General features: G+C 40.4%; 1 pseudogene; it reads left to right on the top strand.

The window, feature by feature from the left end:
- Positions 1–7,500, top strand: part of LOC138040162 (uncharacterized) — a 20,373-nt pseudogene that overhangs the window by 10,604 nt on the left and 2,269 nt on the right.

The following is a 7,500-nucleotide window of genomic DNA, read 5'->3' as shown; positions in this document are numbered from 1 at the left end:
CTCAAACAGCCACTCATACAATCCCAAACCGGGCTGCAGTAATCAAAATGTGGTAATATTAAAGCATTATAAATTTGAACTGCAACATCCGTCGGAATAAAAGGTCGTACACGTTTCAATGCACCAATGGCTGAAGAGACTTTCTTGCTTATCTCGTCAACGTGTTTAGACCAAGAGAGTTGTGCATCAATGGTAAGACCCAGAGATTTCATATGGTCAACTCTCTTGATCGTCCTGTCATCGATACTTATATTAATCTCCTCACATTGGGTATTCAATCTCTGCCTAGATCCGATTATCATTAGTTCAGTTTTGGCCACATTTAAACTTAATTTGTTGGCTCTCAGCCAACAGGTAAGATTGTTAAGTTCAGAAGTCACTGCTAGTTTAAGATCGGCTACCGTTTTTGCAGATAAGGTTATACTGGTGTCATCAGCAAACATTCTCGGCGCAGCAACCCGCAGGCAGTTAGGGAGATAATTAATGTACATAAAAAAAAGCAAGGGACTTAGGATGCTGCCCTGCGGTACGCCACAAGTAACAGTGCTGGCAGTTGACAGATTTCCATTTACATTACACCTTTGGGTCCGATTACTTAGGTATGACTGAAACCACTTCGTCCTTTGAGCGAAGCCATTTGGCTGTGAGAAACTAAAGAAAAGAGATTTTAAATTCCCTAGCCCACGTTTCTTTGTATTTTGCTTTGCCGCCCACACAATCATAAGTCCCTTGCTTATGTCATTTGAATTTATGAAATGACGCATGTTTCGCTGCATCAACCTAATTTGTCAGATTAATGTCTAAATTTTACCCTGCTCCGATGTTTTTGAAGTTCTATGTCGCCTGGCCGAGATATCACTTTTCCTTTTATTTACGAACAAGTGAGAAACTTTCTTCGAGGTCTTTATTTTTCTAAAATAGATTCCTCCTCAATTTCTCTAAACTGGGCCACACAACCTAAATATTAGTAGGCTTCAACTGTTGTAGAGGACTGTCTGTACTAGCGGAACAATATCAAATCTGGACTCTTTTGATTTTCGCAATACCACAGGACTACACCCGGCCACGAGGATAGTTCGTGAAGGTTTTTAATAGCAAATCATCCTTATCGTGTTCATAAATTTTAATAAACTGGTTCGCTGATTCACAAAACATATTGAGAGACCAAGCATATTGAAGCGCATTTTCTCCCCTGGGTACCCCCTGTGTTAACAGCACCTTAATGTGCAACTTTCCAAAGTCCTCTTCCCTAGTGCCGCTAATTTGACAAGCCGACAATTTTGTGAAGATTTGAAATTCATCTTCGCCGAGTCTCGGAAGAATTCCCTAAGCGCAATAAACAACAAAAGGCTTTTGTTTGGACTTGTGAAGAGGAATTTGACCCACAACAATGGACCATTTCTTGATACGGCTTGCATCCTGCGTTACTGAAATTTTCAAGCAACTTTGCGCTACTGAACACCAGCACAATGAAGAAATCACGAGCATTCATAGAATGAATCTCATTCCCAGTTTTCTGCAGATAACTTGGAGGTTTGCTACTGCGGTTAAAGTAGTGGGAACTCTTCTGTGAACTTTCTCTCCATATACAATAAAAGGCGCAAAAATTTCATTCATTGATTCAGTCCTAGTGGTACCAGTCACATGGAGAGTTTATAATGCACCTACATGTATCAATGTTAAGCTGTTGGGGGGGAGGGGGGGGGGAGACCGGGCATAGGCGGGGGATTTAAACTCAGATCAGAATTTTTTCTGTTCAAATGCCCGGCGCCAGGAAAGTCATCCTGGGTCAAAAGAGTGCAAATTCCCCAACCCCATCCTCCTCCCAAAAATGCATAGGTAAAAAAGAACAGCAGAAATAGGGACAGAAATTATACATTTTATTTTTTAAAAGGTAACAATGCAATGACTTCAAAATGTAACATCTGTTATAATGGAAAATTGTCATGTAGTTCCATAGTTCATCTGGAAAGTATGTTAACATTTTGAGGACTGTCTCAACTGGTACTACTAAATAAGACAATACAACAGGGAAATTCTGGTATCTTTTCATGAACTGTTATGCTACTTTTGTTTACTTGAATTGCCATCCTTTTATAGCTCATGGCCATGTTTAAGACAACAAATATTATAGCTGAAACGTCTCTAAAACGTTTACGCTTTTAAACTTTAAACTATGCCCTAAAGGACTGACTAAAAATAGAACCACATTCTTTGTGAAGGAGAAAAGAATGTGACATGTTAATTACTTAAATTGTAAATAGGAACAACGGAAATAAAATATTAAACTTCATATAAAAGAGAGAAATATTCAAAAAAGCCCCATAAGAGGAGGACTTATGATGTGACAAATAGTGAGCCGATGAAAATGAAATTCAGTATTTCGGTCTCGTTTTTAGTATTATATAAGCTTGCTTGGAAACAAAATTCACTGCGCACAAGGTGAATATAGATGACTGCCTCATAAAAGGCTTTAGAGTTTCAGTCCATAGCGTTGAGGGAATCGCAGAGAATCGGTTTGCTTCTAGTGACTTCTGGGTAATTCCAAAATGGCGGTACTATTCTTCAGTCTTTCTCGGTCATTCAAGATGGCGAGCAGCCAAGATGGCGTCAGTGGACCCCACGCTTCTAACGGTTAAAGTCAAAAGTCCCGAACCCCGGAACTCAACGAATGATCAAAAGTCCCTAAGTCCCTACCACGGGCAGACTTGTAACGTCAAATCCCCCTCCTATGCCCGGCCTCCCCCACCAGCGGCTGAACATTGATAGGTGCATAAGTTCTCCCTTTGGAGAAGCTTTCGAAGAAAACTTTGATTACACAAAACAGTGACGCTGGAGTACTTTTCGTCTTACGGACTACCTATTACTTTAGTTTTCGAAGTATCATTTTTAATCTTGTACCTCCTGGTTAGCCCTTGTATTCGCAGTTGAATCTCGTGAGGAAACCCGATTCTATATTACAAACTTTATGGTTTCTTTAAGGTTTCCTCGGAAATGTTATTCAATTATCCTGCATTTGTAATCTTCTTTTCCTTTCTTTACGAATAAAAAAAAAATGAATAAATAAATAAATAAATAAACAAACAAATAAATAAATAAATTTATCAATAAATAAATAAATAAAGTAAAACTCAACTTTACAAGAGGAATGAGTTGAAATGAAATGAAATGGTGTCTAAGGAATAATGAAGGGGCAAAGCAGTTTTCATTTCATGCTCTGATGTACATGGCATGTACATGCCAATACGTTTGGGAAACCGTAGTTCCTCGCGGACAATTCGTGATCAATAGCTACAACTGATCTTCTGGAAGCGCTCGACGGGATGGAGCAGTTGTACATAAAGCGCTATTGGGGCTTTTTCTTTATGTCAATAACTATGCCAGTAACAGAAAGGCACAAGTACTTTTTTAATGAAAAGTTATAAAAAATACAAGGAATAATGCCACGTCTCAGAGAAACGAAATGCGCACTTAGAAGAAACATCTCTTCCAAAGTACTAGTACTCCGTTGGGGAACATTTGCGATCGTCTCTTGGAGAGTTGACAATCGTAATAAAAGAGTAATCTTTGAACATAAAAGACAAAACATACAAGAGTCACGAGAGTATAAGGGTATAGGTGGTTTGCACGTTACGTGATCGTTGGTGGACAAAAACAAAAGATCTCTCATTAGCTCCTTTTGTTCGTCCACCAGCAATTTTACATTGCAGCATTGTTGCCTGTGTCCCTTGAGATTGGTTGCAAACCACCTATTGGATAAACACGCTCCTGGCTATAAGTGATCACTTTTTTAATGAAAAGTCATAAAAAATACAAATCGCGAATAATCCCATGCAAAATAGTGGAGAGGGCTACCTTTTGTAATTCTAATGAATTAGGTCGAGAGAGGAGCCGTAATAATTATGGCTCCTGATCGAGACGATGATCTCAATTAAAATGTGTTATGCCTTAATGACGTTCGTCTATTTACTGAAAGGATGAACGCGGAATATTTGAAGAGGAGGGTGAAAGGCGGCGTTGTAAAGCTCCGCGAATAGTGCGGGCCCGCGAAAGGAGCATTGTCCGTAGTGTGTCAACTAATGACTGTAGGTTTGCGAGAAATTTCTGACAAGCGGTAAAATTCCGGTTATAAGTAACCCCCTCCCCCTTGATTATAAGCCCCAATGCGTATGGGCCCATCTACATGCAGGAAAAACGTTATTGCGCTTATATGCTCCAGTTCCCTCCTCTTATAATTCCATCCGGATATAAGTCCTGTTCTACATTTTCTTGTTCCTTAGCAGTAGTCACTTCCCAGAACAAGACTTGAAAGTGCAGATCAAATGCCATTGAAGTAGCTGTTTAATCCTCTAGTGCAAAACAGGCTCAATTAAAGACCAATAAATCCAGGAAAACGTCTCGACTTTCTCAAAGTTCTTTGCGGGGCGGCGCTAAGAGATTTCCCTTCGGCGCTTATAAATCTCCGCTCTCGTTCTGGTTCACGAGCTTCACGCTCGGCTTTAAAGCTCGACTTGGGGGCAAGTCTAGAAAACGTCTTTTAACACTGCTAATCGTCACTCTCGACTTATTTTATATCGTTTCATTGCGAAACGTTTTTGTATACCCTTTAAAAGCCCCACTGGATAAAAGTCCCCCTTGATAAGCCCTCCCAATACCCCTCACGAAGTTTTAAATTCCCAGGGCTTACGACCGGGATTTTACGACTTGCCTCAAAAAGAAGGTTTTAGGGAGACTGCAAGCCTGAGAGAAGATGAAATACAGTCACACTTCTTTTTAAAACACAAACCTTGTATAAAACGTTTTCACTCTGACTCCATCAAAAATGTAAATCGAAGCCATGCAATGTATGAACTCAGGAATTTTAGACGTTATAGTAGATTACTAAACAATTGCCAAGTCTTAGGTGTTTACGGTTGCCTGTACTTGAGTTATTGGTTAAAATCTTTCGCACAAATTTATAAAGCTCGTTGTGGAGACGCCACATTGACATACCAGGCATGGCATACCTCGGAGGAACACCAATATGGCTGCCAAAAAATGGTAATTAAAAATTGGTTCGTGCCCTGTGTGCGTCTATCGAGTTATGAAGGCACGCAGGAAGCGTGGCGAATACGATAGAAGTTTAAGAGTTGCAGGAAGCGATAGCTGACGGGAACTCTAGCTTCACGGTGCTCTCGATCCAAACCACTCAAGTGCGTCTGTTTAACAAATAGATTCTATGTTGCCGTGCGTCTGTTCAGTAATAAATCCGAGATGACGTCAAAATGTGGTAAGAAAGAAAACGTGGTACAGGAGGCGATAGCCGAATGTGTCACTAATGTTCTTACCACATTTTAACGTTTTCTGTTATTATTGGGTTGCCGTATGGCAATCCCAGTCAGAAAATGGGTAGATTTATTTTATTTTTTTAATTTGCCCTGTCGGTAAAAGTCTTGCCTGTCACTCCCCTGGTAAGTGGTGTCTTTGTGCATAGAGCCCTCTGCTCGTATTTTCTTAGGATCGAGAGGGCAGTGGAAATGCGTAGATTTCTCTGGTGGACATAGGAGAATCATTAACTTAGCCTGCAATGGCGTCGAAAGTCATGTAACGCTAATGGCGTTTTAGTGGATCTTTGAATAAAATATACCCTTATGAAGCTCAATAATGGACTTTTAGTTGGATAAACTAGGCAGGCGGTGAAAAACCAACACCTGGAATCTCAAAAGCGACGAGTAATGGACTTCGACAACAATCTATCGCCCGTCGAGCCGAAATCAAAGTGAGCTGTATCTATAAAATAATATTTAACCAAGTGTGCTGTTATGTAGAACACTGAAACCAAACGGAAAATTCTATGGTAATATATGGGTTCAACAAAGACAGAGAACGATTGAACGAATCGAACACCTTACGTGGATCTGTGATCAACTCTGCACAGTCTTCAGGTAAAAAAAATAATTGGAAATTTAACAGCTAAGAATTCTTTGAAAGAAAGCTTGTCGTGTATTTTGTGCTTCATTATTCAAGGAAAAGGTTCTTCATGCAAACGGTTTGATCCTGAAATTTAGTTTGTTGCAATATTGCGCATATTTGACACGATTGAGTTTCTTCTCTTCACGCACGTAATGAAATAGAAGGGGTTTTTGCCTCTAATAGCAAATACGTTGTTTGTTTCAAAAAATTTTTAGCTGGAAAAGGTGGCCTTTACGAATTCATCATGTTTTATGATATGCGAGCTTAACTGGATAGTTTTTTATGGCAATAGTAAAGCATTTTCTTGCCAAAATGAGGTTAGCGTCTTTCTGGTGTGTTAACTGAATTAAATCGTGAGTTCGTATTTGCCGTCTGCCGCGTAACCTTGATTTCCACTCTGAAAATTACCTCCAGAACCTACTTTTTGCGTAGAATAAGCTTTTAGAATGATGTTCTTGTTTTACATAAAGCAAGCTAACAAAATATGTACCTTGCTGAGTTCGCATTTGTTAGCGTTCATAGTATTTTCGGTCCGATGCTTCTGTTTTATGAGGGGTATTTTGTTTTGGTCTCCCATCCAGATACTAACTCCGCCGGGCAGAGCTTAATTTCAGTGAACTTCAGTATTACAAAGCTGTCAGATGCTCAGACGGCACGCTTAAACTTGTGGTGAAAAAAAGTTGTGAGGGAACTCGAAAATTATCAACATGTCAGCCCAGAAGCCAATATTTCTCGCTTGTCTTTTATTTGTCATTCTTCAGAGACTGGAATGCTGTAGTTCAATACCACACAATTCAGTGCCTTCTGATTTTCTGTAACACGTACAACAGGCAACCCAGTGTATGCTTCACGGAAGCATCTCGTCTATTCATAGTTCAGACCTGTCAATCAGCAACGCTAATGCCAACCAATCACAAGAAAGAGTGTGAGCGGCCGCCATCTTGTCCCACAAACATACCAGCTGATCGTACGCGTAGTCAGTTCGTAACAGAAGACGGTTTTGCGTTGTGCGTGGGGAACATGTAATGCAGATGAGAGATATCCCGAGCGACTGAATGGAGGACGATTTTTTTTTGTTCCCCAAGCCGAAGACGGAGCTAGAAAAATGCAAGCGATGGATAAAAACTGCGGAAGACCGCACGAACAGCTAAACTTGGAACGCGTAAAAAAACATAAGGCAGTGTGCTCGTCAGTAAGTAAGCTCTTTTGCTTGTTTCTTGATACAGCATTCCCTACAATAGAAATTAATTACCTGGAATCTATGCCTTATCTTTAACAGAACTTTGTAGGTGAAAACGGACCAACTGAAAAATGGCCACATCCGGTTCCAGCCGACGGCAGCCCACCCGTTCCAGCACGAAAACTGCCAGCCCAAAGAAGACATGCATCCCTTTATCTCAGTGACTGTCCTCCGCCAAAACAGTTTCGGGTAAATACTACCTGCCCTACGAGTGAGGAGGAGGGACAAGGGGAGGCTTCTGTTTCCCAATCAATGTAAGTTTAGGTGTTTTGTGGCTTGCTAACCGATCCACGATCGATGTTGGTCAA

The sequence above is a fragment of the Montipora capricornis genome, chromosome 3 (assembly GCF_036669925.1).
Source record: "Montipora capricornis isolate CH-2021 chromosome 3, ASM3666992v2, whole genome shotgun sequence".
Classification (NCBI taxonomy): domain Eukaryota; kingdom Metazoa; phylum Cnidaria; class Anthozoa; order Scleractinia; family Acroporidae; genus Montipora; species Montipora capricornis.
Note: the sequence above shows the minus strand (reverse complement) of the source record. Positions and strands in the feature narration are given on the sequence as shown.